At 36.6% G+C, this 19,901-nt stretch overlaps 1 protein-coding gene across 1 annotated transcript in view; it reads left to right on the forward strand.

The window, feature by feature from the left end:
* The window catches only part of TENM3 (teneurin transmembrane protein 3), a 2,757,765-nt gene that overhangs the window by 1,274,916 nt on the left and 1,462,948 nt on the right, over positions 1 to 19,901 (forward strand). The gene's annotated exons all lie outside the window — the stretch shown is intronic.

Raw genomic sequence — 19,901 nt, forward strand, 5'->3', positions numbered from 1 at the left:
TTGTGGTTCTTATCCTCTGACTCCTTTGGTGCAAAATGCTCCATTATTTTCAATTTGTGTTATGCCCATCTCCTGCCTCAGCCTATTAATCTATGCCAGCCACAGAGACAAAGGGAAACATATGATCGCACCGTCAGTATCAACACAGTTTCAATTGCAGATTCCAAGGACTTTGCCAGAAGTGTACTTGGAAGACTTGTATGGTCTAAGTGGCCCTTGGTTCACAGATGGGCTATCTCATGCCAAGATCTGTGACAAGCAGTGCAATAATAACAGAAAAATTACACACTTGCTCTCAGAGATAAACATACCAGGGACTTTGATAAGATCTTGTAAAATATTAGCTCAAGCATAACTTGTCTATTTTAAAGGCCTTACTATCTAGGATGAACATATAAAATTCTTCACTTTTTCTGGATCAAAATTCACTCATCATTATAAAATCTACCCATAGAAAATTATGTTTTTAGGTTGGTTGGGGAGGTTTACTCTTGAATTTTAATCACAGGAAAGGAAAGTAAAAGCCATGGCTATTTAAAATACCGCCATCTTATCCTCTTAATATCCTATCTTGCAAAGATAAGTTTGTCACTAAGTTAATATTGTCAATTTGATAACAAACAATTTAGAGGGAAAAAAAAAATGTGCCAGCACATCTAGATGGTAGTTCCAAGATGTTGTCCAAAAATTCTCAGAAACTTCCAATAAGAGCCAGGACCTGGGGCACCCAGGCTACTCACCCCACCTCACTCTTAACTCTTTATTTTTCTTTTTTAATGTGTTATATAATTGGCTTCCTTAAAAAAACAAGTGTATTTGAGCAAAGAGTTTTGTTGCTAAAAGTTTGGAATTCAGGGTGGAGTTGCACTAGAGAAGATGACTGTCACAAGATAGGATCTCAAAATATCTTCAGAATTATCAATGAAATTAAAGCATATTTATGCTCAGTCTCTCAGTCATGTTGTATTATTTGTACCCCCGTCGACTGTAGCCCATCAGGCTCCTCTGTCCATGGGATTTCCCAGGCAAGAATACTGGAGTAGATTGCCATTTTTTTCTCCAGGCAAGAATACTGCAGTGGATTGCCATTTTTTTCTCCAAAAGCATATTTATATAGGAAGAAAATATGAAGTTAATCCTGTCTGTTATGAATATAATACACATGCTAAGTATTAAGTATTTTAAAGCTCATATTTTAGTATGTAGTCATGTGCACTATATCTATATTCACTATATCTATATCAATTCCCTTTGAGTAAACTATTCAGTTGAACATATTTATTATTTAATAATTCCAAATATAAATTAATTACAAATTTTAGAATCCTATAAAATATACTTAGATCAAAAAGCAATAGAGTATGCAAATAACTGTATCTTGTATTAATATAATTTTCAGATTAACATACATGCTTCTTTAAAATTGTGCCTCAAACCACATTTTGAAAAATCAACATTAAAAAAAATTTTTAATCTTAGACTTTATACTCTTCTGATAATTTTTTTTTTAATTTAAAGTTCAGTGCTTCATAATCAAAAGTACTACAACGTGTCTGATAGAATTCTACTGTGAAAGAGCTAATGCCTATACTTCTAAAACTCTTTAAAACAGTTGCAGCAGAAAGAACACTTCCAAACTCATTCTATGAGGCCCATCACCTCTGGTTTTGATACCCAAACCAGACAACGACAACACACAAAAAAGAAAACTATAGGCCGACATCACTGATGAACATAAATGCAAAGATCCTCAGCAAAATTTTAGCAAACAGAATTCAGCAACACATGAAAAAGTTCATATGCCATGATCAAGTTGGGTTTATTCCAGGAATGCAAGGATTCTTCAATATATACAAATCAATCAATGTGACACAGCATATTAACATATTGAAGGATAAAAACCATATGGTAATCTCAATAGATGCAGAAAAAGCCTTTGGCAAAATTCAATACCCATTTATGATTAAAACTCTGCAAAAAATGGGCATAGAAGGAACCTACCTCAACATAGTAAAGGCCTTATATGATAAACCTACAGCAAACATTATTCTCTATGGTGAAAAAGCGAAAGTATTACCCCTAAGATCAAGAGGAAGACAAGGGTGTCCACTTTCACCACTGCTATTCAACATAGTTTTGGAAGTCCTAGCTACAGCAATCAGAGAATAAAAAGAAATAAAAGGAATCCAGATCATAAAAGAAGTAAAGCTCTCACTGTTTGCAGATGACATGATACTGTACATAGAAAACCCTAAAAATGGTATCAGAAGATGGCTAGAGCTAATCAATGAATTTAGCAAAGTTGCAGGATACAAAATTAATACACAGAAATCACTTGCATTTCTATATACTAGCAAGAAAAAATCAGAAAGTAAAATTAAGGAATCAATCCCATTCACCATTTCAATAAAAAGAATAAAACATCTAGGAATAACTTACCTAAGGAGACAAAAGAACTATACACAGAAAATTATAAGAAATTGATGAAAGAAATCAAAGATAACATAAACAGATGGGAGAGATATTCCATGTTCCTGGGTAGAAGGAATCAATATTCTGAAAAAGACTAATACTAAATGCGATCTACAGATTCAATGCAATTCCTATCAGATTACGAATGGCATTTTTCACAGAACTAGAACAAAAATTTTCACAGTTCATATGGAAACACAAAAGACCTTGAACAGCCAAAGCAGTCTCGAGAAAGAAGAATAGAGATGGAGGAATCAACCTTCCTGACTTCATATTAAACTACAAAGCTACAGTCATCAAAACAGTGTGGTACTGGCACAGAAACAGAAATATAGACCAATGGAACAAGATAGAAAGCCCAGAAATAAACCCATGCACCTATGGGTACCTTATTTTTGACAAAGGAGGCAAGAATATACAATGGGGTAAGGACAGCCTCCTCTAAAACTGGTGCTGGGAAAACTGGACACCTGGATGTAAAAGAATGAAATTAGAATACTTCCTAACACCATACACAAAGATAAACTCAAAATGGATTAAAGACCTAAATGTAAGACCGGGAACTATAAAACTCTAAGAGGAAAATATAGGCAGAGCTCTCAATGACATAAATCATAGCAAGATCCTCTATGACTCATCTCCTAGAGTAACAGAAATCAAAACAAAATAAACAAGTGGGACCTGATTAAACTTAAAAGCTTTTGCACAGCGAAGGAAACTATCAGCAAGGTGAAAAGACAGCCCTGAGAATGAGAGAAAATAATAATAAATGAAACTGACAAAGGATTAATTTCCAAAATATACAAGCAGCTCATGCAACTCAATACCAGAAAAACAAACAACCCAAATCCAAAACGTGGGAAGAAGACCTAAACAGACATTTCTTCGAAGAAGACATACAGATGGCTAACAAACACATGAACAGATTCTCAACATCGCTCATTATTAGAGAAATGCAAACCAAAACTACAATGAGATATCACCTCACACCGGTCAGAATGTCAATCATCAAAATGCCTACAAACAATAAATGCTGGAGAGGGTGTGGAGAAAAGGGAATGTTCTTGCACTGTTAGCGGTACAGCCACTATGGAAGACGGTATGGAGATTCCTTAAAAAACTAGGAATAAAACCACCATATGACCCAGCAAACCCACTCCTAGGCATATACCCTGAGGAAATCAAAATTGAAAAAGCAACATGTATCCCATTGTTCATTGCAGTACTATTTACAATAGCTAGAACATGAGAGCAACCTAGATGTGCATTGACGGATGGATAAAGTGTGGTACATATACACAATGGAATATTACTCAGCCATAAAAAGGAATGCATTTGAGTCAGTTCTAATGAGGTGGATGACCCTAGAGCCTATTATACAGAGTGAAGTAAGGCAGAAAGAGAAAGATAAATATCATATAGTAATACATAGGTACAGAATCTATAAATATGGTACTGAAGAATTTATTTCTGGTGCAGCAATGGAGAAACAGACTAATAAAATAGACTTATGGACATGGGGTGGGGGAGAGAGGAGGAGAGGGTTAGATGTATGGAAAGAGTAACATGGAAACTTACATTACCATATGTAAAATAGATAGCCAACGGGAATTTGCTGTATGGCTCGGGAAACTCAAACAGGGGCTCTGTATCAACCTAGAGGGATGGGATGGGGAGGGAGATGAGAGGGAGTTTCAAAAGTAAGGGGATATTTGTATACCTATGGCTAGCTGTTGTTGAGGTTTGACAGAAAACAACAAAATTCTGTAAAGCAATTATCCTTCAATTACAAAATAAATAAATTTTTAAAAAATTGTAAAAAAGTAATTCAAGTGTTGTCTCTGTTCCTTTATCAGATGCCTATAGTGCTAACAGAGTCCTTAATTTGATTTAATTAATAATTTGATTTATATTAAATATTTGGAATATTTTGAAATACTGAGCAACTTTGCATAGCGCTGTGCACCTTAACTGCCTGAAGCAATAGTGAAATATACATATCAGATGTTTCGAAATTTTTAAAATATTGTCATCTTTTTGTTAATTACCTGAGGTATACTTGAAATATTTATTTTAGTGAATCTAGAAATATGGGCAAATGCTTCATTAGGTTGGACACATATGTTATCCCAATAGATGTATAGAAATGTATAATATTGTACAAGAATTCTTATATATATTATAATCATTATTATATATACTATTTTTATACAAATTCTTCTATCATAACTTGGTATCCAAAAAGATATGAGTGGAGAAAGTGAAAATAAGGTTTCCAGTAATCACTGAGTGAACTGAGCTTGAGAAAGACTAGGGGGGGGTTGCCTGCATTCCCACTTCTTCTTTGCCCAAATGCCAGACAGAATTTTAAATGCAGATCATTTTTCTTGGGCTCAGCTATTTCTGTCATGTTTGGAGGATTTTCCCCAACTTGTATAAATACCACATAGTACACAGTAGATACAGGGCTTCCCAGATGGCTCAGTGGTAAAGAATCCACCTTCCAATGCAGGAGATGTGAATTCAGTCCCTGGATGAGGAAGACAGATCCCCTGCAGAAAGAAATGGCAACCCACTCCAGTGTTCTTGCCTGGGAAATCCCATGGAAAGAGGAGTCTGGTGGGCTACAGTCCGTGGGGTCACAAAAGAATCGGACACAACTTAAACAACTGAACAGCCACAAATTTTAAACAATAAAATTCTCTAATAAGTGTGTTAGACTTACCCTTATCCTTACTTATCTCAGGCCCCCAGCTCTTCTTTCGGCATCTTTATGTATGGAAGATAACTCGGTGTCCCACTTGAAAGATTATGACTGGTCAAAATGAGACTTTAACTTTCTTTTCAAATAATATTTGTGCCTTTTCTAAATGATCTGTGTTTTCATCCTCTTCCTACCTATTTCCTCCCTCTTCTCCTCCTCCCTGCTCTGCTCTCCTACCCTGCAAAATTGACTCTCTGTTTCTGCCCTTCTTTTTATGATCTCTGACGCTTTCTTTCTTGTTCACTGTGGGATCTTATTCTACCAGTGAGTTTTCTCTATTAGCTGTTATTTCTATGCTAGGACACTAAGTCCCTACATTTATTAAAAACAATTCTGGATCAACAGGTTCAAAGGTCAGTCAACCAAAGTTAACTGTATTATTACAGGAAATCCTTCTTGCATGTGTGTAGCTTGAAGAATATTGACATTATCTATCTCCTTGTCTTAATAGTTTATGGAGGTTAGATCTCTTCCAGTCAAAAGAAAAATAATAGTATTCAGATTTAGCACACTTATTGATTATAGACAAGGTAACATGTTTAGCCCTAAAATAAGCATGTTGTTTAAAATCCTGAAACTAAGTATTGAACAAATCTATTTTTTTAAAAAATCCGTTAAATAAAATACAAAAGAAAATAAAAAATAAAGAGGGCTCATTTCTTAATAATGGCAAAGTAATCAACATTTTCATTGAAAAAATTCCATCAAAAATTATGATGCAAGTTCTGCAATTTTAATAAGATTATGTTTCATTAGATCTAACAAAGTACCTGCATACACACTAAAAAATTCCTCAAAGTCTAATTAATGCAAAACAAAAAAACAAACTGCCTCCTCAAGAATCTATTTGCAATATGACCTTTAATGCCTGCACTGTCCTATATGGTAACCCCTAGCCAATGTGTTCCTACTCAAATTTGAGTTAAAATCAAAATTTACAATTTGTTTCTTCAAATGTAATAGCCACATGCCAGGTATTCAATAGACACAACAGGCCAGTAGCCACCATTTTGGAAAGTATAGGTTTATAGAAACATATCATTGCAGAAACTTCCAATAGATGTTTTTGCTTTAAATCTTTCAGAACCTACTTTGTCTTCTATATAAAGTGATGGCAAATACTCAGAAAGTTGATAAGGAGGTTATATGAGAGCATGTGCGTGAAAACATAGTCCACTGATGTCTGTTCAGTAACAAATGTTTTCTTTCCTCTCTTCCTTCTTACTCTGGAAACTTTCCATAATTATGGTAATTCCATAAATTGAGAAGCAAACCATCCATGGAAAGATATGTGAGACATAGAATTCTTCTTCTTCTGACTTTTAAAATGTTTTTATAGATGCCCTTCTTTTTTGACAATCTTAACTCTATTTAGCATTTTACTATCTCAAGGTGGTAGTGGTTATCATTTTGTGTGTGTGTGTAAAGTTCACTGAAAAACCACAAGGACCATGGTTCAATATTTTTCTGAAATATTTAGAGTAATATTTTGATCTGCTTTTCCCGAAAGCAAAGACTTAGAATAGACTCTACAGCCATTAAGGTGTATATCTGCGAGCATCCTATCAATGACCGCTAAGCAGTTACTCTCTAAAGCCGGCTGAACCGCACCAGTCTCTTCTTCCATTCTCACTTTTGGCGAGAATGAAGAGAGGGAATCCATTTTAGACTCCATCCTTACCAGCACAGAGAACTCTGATCTGAAGAATCAAAGCCCAGCCCCAAACCAGCAAAACACACAAAAATATCAACTTTTAATTTCTTATTGAGTCATTGAAATGAAGCTAGGTGGAAATTTCTACAACTAAATAGATGGATTCTAAAGCTTGACTTGCAGTTGTCATTTTTTATCCCCATCATTAATTGATATTTCCACAGCTGTAAACAGGAAAGGAAGGGAGGGAAGGGGAGAGAACAGTGGAGGACGATGATGAGATTGAAAAGTGGCTGGAGTCAGTTCCAGAAGCCTGGAGGCTTTCAGGTTGGTCCAGCCAGTCCCTGTGGTGCGGGGATCAGTATTACATTGTCAGGAGGATGAGCGAGGCTATCACTGTTTTTTTTTTTCTTCTCTTCATCTCTCATTTCCACTGCTCTCTGGGTTAAGCTCTCAGGGTGAAGTACTCCCAAGGAGAGCTAGAAAATTTGTACAGCTCTTGCCATAAAAGAGCCCAGGAACCCGAAGAGTCAAATACAGCCTAAAATTAGCCTTACAGGTGCTAAATATCCTATCGGGGCAGCCGCTTCTGCAAGTGGAAAACAAACATTGATTAAAGAACCTAATAGCATGTTTTGCTTTGATAATTGCAAAAGCTGTGGGAAAGAATACGCATTCTCCGGATCGAACTTTGCTAAATGGGGGTCAGTAGCTTTAAGCTTTTTATAGTAGAAGCTCAGCCCTGCAGTAAGTGAATATTTTAACCACAGGAACACTGAAAATTCAATGATATTTTCATAATTGCATTTCGGATAGTCAATAAACACTATAACCTGAACTAGCCTGCTTTGAAGCAAACGTGATTGCCTCACTGAAAACATTGTGCCACCTAATATTAATAAACCTAACTGCTGAACTCTGAATATAATAGGACAATTACCTCCAGGAAGCATTAGTATTCATTATACCCAAAACATTAGTTTGTGTAGACAGCTGCAGACACAATGCGTGTGGAACAATTATAGTGCATGCTATTTGAATTTTCTTGCTCGTCTGAAATACTTGTGTCTGAAATACTTTCTTCTAATAATGTCCTGGCTAAATAAAAAATATATTTACTTAGTTATGTGTATAGATAAAATACAGATGCAGAAACATAATTACTAAACTCAAAGAGATTTATTAAGAGAGACTGTTAATTTATACATATTTTTCTTTTGTAGCCAAAGTATTTCATAGAAATAATAATACATTTTAAAATAGATATTAGACATTGGAAGGGCTTTATACTTACTACTGTAACAAATATCTTCTTTAATTCTTTGGTTTCTATTTTGGGCTATTAATTGCTTCTGTTTACTTGAGTATGCATATTAATTTCAGAATATCCTAAAATGATGAAGAAAAAGGGATTCATTATAACCAATCTTCTAGAACAGAGTGTAGCTTTAAAACTAAAATTTTTGGATAACATTCAAAAAGTAATAAATGCCACCCCAAGTTCCTCAAATGTTGCTTCTTAGAAACCAAATACATCCTGATTTAGAATATAACATGCAAAACTGACATCTCTCACAAATCCTAAGTAATTGATGAAACCACACAGAAATCCCAGATAAGTAAAGGACTACTTAAAAGGGAAATAAACTAGAACCGATTATGGCATGAAGATGGTAACCAGCAACAATTAATTTAGCAAAAGTATCAGAGTTCCTTTCCCCTCTCCAACCCTTCTAGTGCTTAGTGCTCACCTATGGCGTGTTGCTGTTTAAGTCGCTAAGTCATCTCCAACTCTTTTGTGATCCAGTGGACTGGAGCCCACGAGGCTCCTCTGTCCATGGGATTCTCCAGGCAAGAATACTGGAGTGGGTTGCTGTTTCCTCCTGCAGGAGATCTTCCTGACCCAGGGATTGAGCCTGCCTCTCCTGTGGATCCTGCGTTGGCAGGCAGACTCTTTACCACTGGGCCACCTGGGAAGCCCGTGGTGTCAGTGACTGGAATCTAACTGAAGTAGCTTGCATGTTATCACCTGAAGGATTCCAGGGTCTAGAATTTTTTAAATTCATAGTATGGGCCTTCAATAATCAGTTCCAACAGCTGTGATACAGAAAATAAGTGGCATTGAGGCATCTGACAAAATCAAGCTTTTGTCAGTTATTTGAAGGTTATTTGAAGCATGATTATGGGCTGCTTTTGTTTTTTGCATGAAGGAAAAGAGAAAGAACATGTTTCTGTCAGACATATTTAATTGTTATTAGATTAAATCAATTCTGCAGTTACTTTTATTGACTCTTAGTTCACATTTCTCATTGTTCTTTCATCTGCTTTTTATGCTTAGGAAGGAAAACCTCAAGAGAATTATTAATTGGGTTTAAAATATAGAATGCAAAGTATACATTATCCATCATTTCTATTTCCTTAGACAGCTAAACAAATTGATTGGCATTTGTTTTATATTTTGATTATAAAACCAGTGATATTAGTTATAAATGATGTAGAATATATAAGAAAGTAAAATTAACAATTTTAAATCACTTCAATTTTACCACCAGAGATAATTGAGAACATTAGGATAATTTTTAAGAATCTTTTTCTAGGTATATATGTATATCATGTATATTTACTATGTTTTGAGCATTTTCTGAGGCTACCAGACATTCTTAAATGCTTGCTATTAACTGTTATTGATTGCATAATTTATTTAACCAATGTTGGACAATCAGATTATTTCTAATTTTTTTCACTCTAGCTAATTTTGCAAAGAGCACCATATAAGTACATTTTATACCATTTCTATGTATTTTTAATTGGAATATAATTAACATATAACATTATTTACTTTCAAGTTTAAAACATAATGATTTGATATTCATGTATACTCCGAGATGATCGCTATAATAAATCTAGCTAACATCTATTGCCATATAGGGTTACAACAAATCTTTTGTGTGTGTGATGAGAACTTTAGGAGTCTACTCTCTTAGCAAACTTTCAAATATGCAGTGCAGTATTATTAACTGAGGTCACTATGGTGTACGTTTCATCCCCATGACCTACATATTTTTTAACTGGAAATGTGTACCTTTCGATCCTGTTCATCAGTTCTACCCTCCCCTGCCTCTGGCAAGTCACCAATCTATTCAGTGTATCTATGAGATTGTTTGTTTGTTTTTGTGGTTCCACATTGGAGAAGGAAATGGCAACTCACTCTAGTACTCTTGCCTGGAGAACTCCATGGACCAACCTGGTGGGCTACAGTTCATGGGTTCACATGGTTCCACGTGTAAGTGGTAGCACATGATATTTGTCTTTCTCTATTTGTCTTATTTCACTTAGCCTGATTCCTTCAAGATCCATCCATGTTTCCATATTTTAGCTATCGTAAATGAGACCGCAGTGGATGTAGGGCGCAGATATCTTTTTGAGTTAGTATTTTCAGTTTCTTAGGATAAATATCCAGAAATGGAATTGCTGGATCATAGAGTAGGGTCTCTTTAATTTTTTGAGGAACCTCTATGCTGTGTTCCATAGTGGCTGTACTGGTTTACATTCCTACCAACGGTGCACAGAGTTTCTTTCCTTTGCATCCTCACCGGAACTTTTTATTTCTTGATTTTTGATAATATCCATTCTAACAGTTGTCAGGTGATAGCTCACATATTTATTTATTTATTCTAGCAGAAGTCTTGTTTCTCCACTGCTGGACAAAGATATGGCCAATGATTTAACGTCTCTGACCTTCTGTATTATTTGCAGGATAAGCTCATCCCTTCACCTGTATGATACAATATAAATTTTTATAGTTTAATTTTTTAGTTAGTCAAATTCATTATTTTTAATGAACCCATCATTATTTCACTGTAAATATAAAGATTTATATATGCTGCTGCTGTTGCTGCTAAGTCATTTCAGTCGTGTCCAACTCTGTGTGACTCCATAGATGGCAGCCCACCAGGCTCCCCCATCCCTGCGATTCTCCAGGCAAGAACACTGGAGTGGGTTGCCATTTCCTCTCCAGTGCATGAAAGTGAAAAGTGAAAGTGAAGTTGCTCAGTCGTGCCTGACCCTCAGCGACCCTATGGACTGCAGCCTACCAGGCTCCTCCGTCCATGAGATTTTCCAGTCAAGAGTACTGGAGTGGGGTGCCATTGCCTTCTCCTATATATATATATACACATGTATAGCTTTGTGGTAAAGTCCTACCCCAAGTGAAAATATGCACAAATGAGTAACTGAGTGGAACCCTGCCTATCTTTATATTTCTGGTTTTCAAAACTTAACAAAGTGAAGCAGAAATCACATCGTAAACTTCTCAACATTATTTCTGTAGTCTGAATAATATTTTCCAGCAAATGTAAAAGTATTATACCTTCTTTTAGTTACTGGGAACCTGTTAGGGGAACAGTATGTGCTATAATCTGCTCACCAAAACATACGGCATAATCCATCCTTGATGATTTGATTTACGCTAGTGTGTAGTTTGATTATAAGTATGGAGATATGAATGATATTCTATATACATTTCCTGATGGATTTTTAGCACCCGTCTCTTCTTTTACATTTCTTGGAAATGTCTGCCTTTTATTTTAGAGTCTGAAGATGTTATAAACATAATCTATCCACAGATACAAAATGCATGCAAGATAATAGCCCCATTCACCACCATTAAATTAGGATGTAAATATTGAATACCAGATTAGGAAAGTAAAATAAAGACAAATTTGTTCCTAAATACTTGAAGATACAATGGATCTCTTACAAATAGTAAAAACCAGATGATAAACAGTCGGTTTTATATATTTCCTATATGCATTTTCCAGGGCTTCCCTGATAGCTCAGTTGTTAAAGAATCTGCCTGCAGTGCAGGAGACCCCGGTTCATTTCTCGGGTCATGAAAATCCCCTGGAGCAGGGATAAGCTACCCACTCCTGTATTCTTGGGTTTCCCTTGTGGCTCAGCTGGTAAAGCATCTACCTGCAATGCAGGAGACCTGGGTTCAATGCCTGGGCTGGGAAGATCCCCTGGAGAAGGGATAAGGCTACCCACTCCAGTATTCTGGCCTGGTCGCAAAGAGTTGGACACATGAGTGATTTTCACTTTCATACGCACTTTCTACTCTATTCAGTAAATCACCTGTTCCAAGTTTGAGGTTTTCCCATTATAAATACGTTTATTATATTCAACACACAGAGGCCAGCTGAAATGAAATAATTATAGTATCTAAGAAAGTACTTGGAATAATTTTAGAAACAATATAAAATTTAGATCTCATATTTTGTAGCACACATGTGCACCTGGCAGCACGTTCCCTTTCAGATGTCCCCCTGATGTGGCTGTACTATCTAAGGCCAGGGTATTTCCAGGGAGAAAGGGTCTCATACCCTCCCCAGGAATATCTTTTTAACTTTAAAAATTGCATCCTCTATACATTTAATAGCCTCCTCCAAGGGATACAAAATAATTTTAAAGTCTTACTTGTATTTTCCAGTTTCTTACCATCTGTTTGAGGAGACAAGGTTAACACACATGAAAGAAATAGAGATGTCAGTACACAGATGCAACCAAATGCTACATCTGATAAAACACTAAGCCTAGTGAGAATTTAAGAGAGAAAAGGAGACCCACATGGACCAGAGTGAGAAGGCTTCATAAAAGAGGTGGGCTTGTGGCAAGCCTTAAAGGAACACACTTTCTATGGGAAGAAAATTCAGAAAGTCAGAGTTAATCCAGTAAAAACAAGAAATATCAAGAATATTGACTAAAAATAGGTTTATATGTCAGCCAATTTGGCTACCTGATATGAAGAACTGACTCATTGGAAAAGACCCTGATGCTGGGAAAGATTGAAGGTGGGAGAAGGGACGACAGAGGATGAGATGGTTGGATGGCATCACCGACTCAACGGACATGAGTTAGAGTAAGCTCTGGGAGTTGGTGATGGATAGGGAAGCCCGATGTGCTGCAGTCCATGGGGTCCGAGAGTCGGACATGAATGAGCGATGGAACTGAACTGATGTCAGCCTAAAGATGAAGGCCAAGTTGCATAATTAGAATGGGACCAAGTTGAGATTCTGGAATATATATAGATATGAATGGACTTTCATTTTAGGAATTCTTAAACCAGTGGGAATTCCTAGTCAAATGGAATTTCTTTGGTGGTAGAGACTTCACGAAAACTTGTTGAAATGATCTATTACAAAGTATAGTAGTTATTTTCTGTGGACAGCATTGTTGAAAATATTCTAATGTCCACCTGTTTTTCATAACGCATATGAACATCTTTTTAAAAAGCCCCTCCATAATAGTGATGTTATGATTTATTTTTATGCAGGGTGATTGTTTGTATTAAATGACAATATGCGGAATTAGCCACTCCAACAAGATTATAGCCACAATTATATTTAGTGGGTAAAGTAGTAATAAATCATAATAAACAAGAAGTTCCCAAGCTTTAGAATGGTCAGTTTTTTAAACATCCAAGAGGAACATAAGGTGGCTAGATATACATATATAAAAGGTCAAAAACATTAAGGTTATTTTTCCTTCTTCACACACACACACAAACATACATACATACACATATATATATGTATATAACACGAGTTGGAGCCAAATAGCCCCAATTAATCCAGCACTATTTGGCACCATTGGCACTCCCTGCTGAGAAGAAACCCAGGTCTGATACAAGTGAAAGGTCTGAACTGGCTCTTTTTTTTCTTTTGAACTGGCTCTTAATCTGGCTTCCCCAGGTGAGCCTTAAGGGCAGTACCTGGATCGTGTTCTAGGGACAGCTAACTGTGAGTTGCTGGTGTCATCCTCAGCTGGTGAGTAGAGAAAAACCGAGATACAACCTTGCCCCCAGATTTAAGTAGAGATTTGAGATGTACGTGTGTGTGCGTGTGTGCCTATGCATGGAGTTTATTTGCTAAGTCGCTGAGTCTGTTCAAAAAATTCCATGAATCTTCAATTTTGCTTTTGTGTGAGAATGTGTACACTCTTAAAATTTGTAGCCAAGGGCATGCTTCCCTGCTATCCATTTGTATTAAAGAATGTTAGGCTCACCTCCACATCTCTAAGGCTTTCCTTGTTTCCCACCCCCCACCCCCCACCCCGCCTCCCCCGCCCCCTAACCATTGGCAATTCAGTGTCAACAGTTTGGGGACCAAACCTTACAGGAATTTTTTAAAAACCATCTGAAGTTTTATTCAAAGAAAAGCAAATTTCTTAATAAGATGCTAAGAAATCAGTAGGTCTGGGTGCTTTGGCAAGCCAAGGCTAAAATTTCATTTTATCCTTACTATCATGTTAAACTAGTCAGTTGCTGACGTTTATTATAAGGCTGAATTTTCCTTAATAACCAGAAAATGAATAAATTCCTCTTTGGTGAGGAACTCAGTACATTTTGGAAGCCTTTCATCTTTTTGTTGATACAAATAACTATTTCATTAACATGAATATTTGTAGGTTATTTAAGAAGTTTTTAGGGTAAAGAGGTTTTAAGATAAATAAGGTGTTTTTTTTTTAATAAGGAAAATTTTTCTTCAAATAAATTCTGCTGTTACTCCATGCTTGAATAATCTTAAGAACTATTGTATATTTGAGGAGTGTTACAATTTTATCTGAAATTATTTTCAGTACTATGAACTGAGTGTTCCCTTTCCCATTTCCTACAATTGAACAACGAATTGGTTGCCTCTGTACTTCCATCGCCCTCAAGGCAACATATGTTATTAAACCACAGACAGTCACCAGGGAGAGCCATGAACATGTGGGAAATTAGGGCTCCTAAGTAGAGAGAAGTTGGTAAATCTATAAAACTAGAAAATCTCTCTCTTGGGTCATCTCCCTACTTTAAATTATCCCTGTTAACCAAAATAAACCTAAGGTCTTTCCATGGTTAATGCGCTCTGATATATTTTGTTCAGTTGTGGTCAGGAGGTCGGCCTTACATGTCTATAACAGATGTTTTCTCTGGGCACTCAGTGATATTGATTTTGTGGGCAAAGTGATGTGATCAATGGCGTGACAGTTGGCAGCCTAAAAATGACTGAGGCAGAAGTACCATAATCAGGAGCTAACCTCCAAAGGCTCAGCTTTGAGATGCTTATCCAGACCTCTTGCCTTCTCAAAACTGGGAGAGAACCTGGGAAGTGCTTCTTTCGTACTTCCTTTTGCAAGGATTCTGTTGGTGTATACTTCATGTCAGAGCAGAAACACCATCAGAACACCTTTTACACTATTTTTCTTTTTTTTTTTTTTTTTTTAGCCAAGGGGCTGTAAACTCTTAAAGGGCACTGTTTAAAAACTCAGATTTGTCTTTGTTATATTATGGAGAGAAGTGACATGGAGAATTCTTAGCTTCAAAAACTTAACTTGTTCTGTGAAAGAATAAAATTTCTTATCAATTTTTAGACATAAATGTGGCCATCTAAAAGTAAACCTTCTCCTGCTGTGGAGACATTGGTTGACAAGTATATTTTGTCTTTATCTATATTGGGAGGCTTCCCTGATGACTTAGACAGTAAAGAACTGTCCTGTAATGTGGGAGATCTGGATTGGAAAGATCCCCCTGGAGGAAGGTGTGGCAACCCAGTCCAGTGCTTTTGCCTGGAGAATCCCCATGGACAGAGGAGCATGGTGGGCTACAGTCCATAGGGTCACAAAGAGTCAGACATGACTGAGCGATTAAGCACAGGACCCAAGTAAGCTCATGAATAGGGTAGCATGTTGTAGAAAGGAACTTGACTTACTTGCAGGCAGTGGCCCATCTCTAAAGGATTTTAGGCAAAGAAGAAAGGCAGAGCTGATGGCAACCGTAGAAATGCTGATCCAACTGTACTTTCAGCCAAAGAACTCTTGATCACTTATAGTATGCCAGTTTGCCCGAAAGTATACTTGGAATAGCTCTGAGAACCAGTATACTCCTAATGAAACTGAAATGTTACTAATAATCTTCCTTCTAGTGACACTTTGCATGTTTTGAAAAATAGGAGCAATTTGACAAATTATATAAATGCCCCCTATAACTGCCCATTGTATTAAAAATATCATGAAAGACTTTACATAATTTTCGTGCTATTCATATTTACTTATTTGAGCAATATGGGTATTTACAATTTATTAGATGATACCTTGATAGCATGAAAAGTTACTAACTAGTGTATTATCAGAGTACATTGAGCACTCTAGAAAGTTAGACTTATTACAGACCAGAGTGTGTAGACATGGTATCTATCTTGTAGCATTCAAAGGCACAGCAGGAAAGAAGACATTTTTAGCGTAATAAATTTATTTCAAATCTGAAATATGCCTTTGGATATGTCTCTTAAATCTGCTTTTCTCATAAATAACATGTAGTAGTAATTTTAAAAGACTATTGATTAGTTTAACACAAAAATCTAGTCCTGGCTCCCTGTCTGATATCACCTTATTTGAAAACTGAGGAGTTTTTTGAGTATTATTTAGATATTTCATTGATATGAAAACTAAACACTTGACTCTGCAGGCAGCAGAATGGCTTAAGCAACCAAGCATATCACAATATAGTGCACCGAGAGGCTTTTACTACTCCTGCTATTTAAAGACCTATTTTCATGAGCTTATTAGCTACTCGTGATCCCAAAGGAGAAATACAATTAAAACTTAATCATACCAAAAGCTGGGATTCTTCTGATTCAGCGAACTTGTAATCTATTGTATTTGGTAGTTTACTTGTAAATGTCTGAACACCGAGAATGAGAATCATATAAATGGACTGCATTCTGTAGGGGTGCAGCTTCTTTGACCTCACATCACAGGATTTGCCATTTCTGTGTACATTTCACTATATCAGCCCCCACCCCTCTTTTTTCTTTTTTTTTTTACACTTTCCAGGGTTTCTAAATTACCATCTCTCTTTTCTTTTGTGAAAGCAGAATAGCTTCCATTCCCTTTAACTATCACATTATCCCATTCCCTAGATCTAAGATATGAAATCAAATCCTTACATAATAGATGATGCTGAAGAATTTGAGCCCGCATTAGCAAGTCAAGTAAAGAGTTTAGAGATATATAAAAACCACACTCAGATGATCTTATATTTGCCCAGTAGCTCGAGGTGAACAGGGAGATTTTATTACTCGGAGAACCAAAGTGACTATGCTGTTTCATTTACAAATATTGATTCTCCAGTGTGTCCTTACCCTACCTCCCTACCATTGCCACTGCCTTTTGTTATGGGATAGTTTGAGCTTCCGTAGAGCCACGTAAAACAGAAAGGAGCAGTAAGAGAAAGGAGTACTGGCCTTGCCTCCCATAGAGAAGAAGTGTTTTCTACTGCTTTCTTTGGGTCTCCTCTGCTTTGTTGCTGCAGAAGGAAGCCTGGTCAGTGTGTAGCAAATGCCACAGGAGACACAGGGCACGCTGATATGCTGCTGGTCTTCCTGAGTCATCTTCTATGTGCTGGATCTGATGGGTTGGTGACAGTGGGCTTTCCTGGCACCTGGTATCATAGAGGTTGTCTCTTTATCCAACAGAGAATCAAAACCTTCAGAAAGGACAGGAATCATTGAAATGGTCTGTGTGTCATTTGGGAATAGAACTAGATACCCTCATGAGCACATCTCATTCCATTTTTTGAATTTACTGGTCTTATCCAATGAATGAATTTTCAAATCATGTATTTTAAGTTTCAAATAATTATTATTATTTCATTCCCTCCTCTTTCTGTGGGGACAGGGAACAAAGGACGCTGAAGCAGAAGGTTCTCTCTACCAATGAAGATTCTCTCTCGTAATTTTGATTAAATTTGATGAAGAGAAAGACCAAGTTCTGTGGCCAAAAAAGAGGATTTATAACTAAGACTATATTAGCCATATTGCTGATGGCCTAAAGGATCTCATTCTTATAATTGACTCTTAAACAATGCAGGGATTAGAAGTGCTGAACCCTCTGCACAGACAAAAATCTACATATAACTTTAATAGCTGGCCCTCTGTATACACAAGTCCTTAATATCTGTGGTTCCGCGTCTAGGGGTTAGACCGACTGCAAACTGTGTAGTTCTGTGACATTTACTATTGAAAATAACTGATGAAAAAGTAGACCTGGGCAGTTTAAACCCATGTTGTTTAAGGGTCCACTGTATTTGGGTTTCAGGTCGGGTCAACCAGTAGTTCTCATGATGAACAGTTTTATTTGGCAGAATCCAGCCCCACTGTCTTTATTAGGATTTTCTTTTTTCAATCCATCCTTCTAATTTCTTCTCCCTCCTGGTTTCAGTTTTATTCTTGCTATTAGATCATTCCTATTCCATCTTGAGATTTAATGTCTGGAGAGTTTTGCCATTTGGCACTGGAAGTTTTTGATCTACCTTGAGGCAACTGGGACAAACTGCTGCAAATTATCCAGTGGTGTTAAACAGCCCCACACTCTCCTTCCTGGGCAAGAGGGCTGGTAGTTTCCCACTGAGGCACAGACCACTTGTCTTGTTGTGCACCTCCAGAAATGTGTATCATCTACTTCAGACAGATTTATTCTCAAAGTGACACAGTGGTGCTTCAGTATAAGCTACATGTTTACAGACCAGAGTTGCATGAGGAGAGAAGTGATCTCCATTCATTCATTCCAAATATGTTGATTACTTGCCTGCTGTATGCTAGACATTCTTAGAAATTGGGAGATTTCTATGGAAAACAACAACAAAAAATGATGTATGCTTTTATGAGGCTTACATTTTCTGCAATATACAATAATCTGTATATTTATAATAATTTTCATTTGTATGTATACGTAGGAGAGGGGGAGAGAGAGAGAATTTTTCAGGGTAAAGCATAATTCTACAGAAAATAGGAAAATAATCAAAAGAGGACTGAGTGTGTTGAGGACAGAGTGGAAGGAACTTTGTCTCTTTCCTTAACCTGAGAGCAGGCCTATCCATCCCAGAGGTGCAGTTCCCTTTCTTATGCTCCTGGGTTAGACTCCTCTCCTCTCACATAAGACCCAAGGGATCAATTTCTCTGCTCTACAGGGATGTGTGACTGAGAGGCTTGCTCTCTCTCTTGCTTGGGGTGATGTAAGAATGGCATATATGCTTTCTGAGAGTAAGTTCCTTTGGTGCACAGCAAAGCACAAGGCTGAGCGCTCAGAGTTCATGATCTCATGAGCAAATGCTGTAATCACCAAATCTGAACAACTTCCTTTCTCGCTATTAACCCACAAAGAGCAACCAAATAAGAAATGGCTTGTATTGAAAGATTTAATTGTTCCAAACAACATCAGGGAAGATTATTTATAGATAAATAGCTAAAACTGGTGTGTGTCATGAAAGAGTATTTATTAAGGACCAGACAGTGTTCTAAGAATTATTCCCTGTGTAAAAACATTCTTTACTGAAAATAACTTTAGATGGTTACTGCTGTCATCTGCATTTTGTAGGTGAAGGATTTTTAGTGAAGCATTGATATTGAACTATATGTTTTTGATCATTGATTATAGAAATCATCATTTTGCCTGTTGTATGTTTAAAAGGAGATTAACAGTATTTTCCTTACATATATTTTGTGTGAATCAAACAGCATCCTTATTCAGCAGCTCACCTTATTTTCTGGACCATGGCTGTGTTCTCCTAAACTTTATTTCCTTTACTTTTTTCTGGAATATGCAGTTTACCTGATAGAATTATGACCTTTCTTTTTCCCTGTGTTATAGTTATACCAACTTCCAATTTTATCATATTTATTCCTGCTTTCCTTATTAATTAATGATTTGGGAAGTAATATCTCAATTATATGAAATTAAATAATAATAGCGAATATTCACATAGCACTTCCTATATTGCAGGTACTGTTCTAAAATCTGTGTGTGTATTCATTCAGTTTTAATGATTTTTTTTAGGCAGTACTGCTAGAGACCTCATTACACAGACACAGAAACTGAAGTACAGAGAATCAGAGTACCCACCCAAGGTTCTGTTGAGTGAGGGGAGAGTCCAGATTCAAATGGAGACATTTGGGTTCAGAGTTTGTGCTTCCA

Source organism: Ovis aries, chromosome 26 (genome assembly GCF_016772045.2).
Source record: "Ovis aries strain OAR_USU_Benz2616 breed Rambouillet chromosome 26, ARS-UI_Ramb_v3.0, whole genome shotgun sequence".
NCBI lineage: Eukaryota > Metazoa > Chordata > Mammalia > Artiodactyla > Bovidae > Ovis > Ovis aries.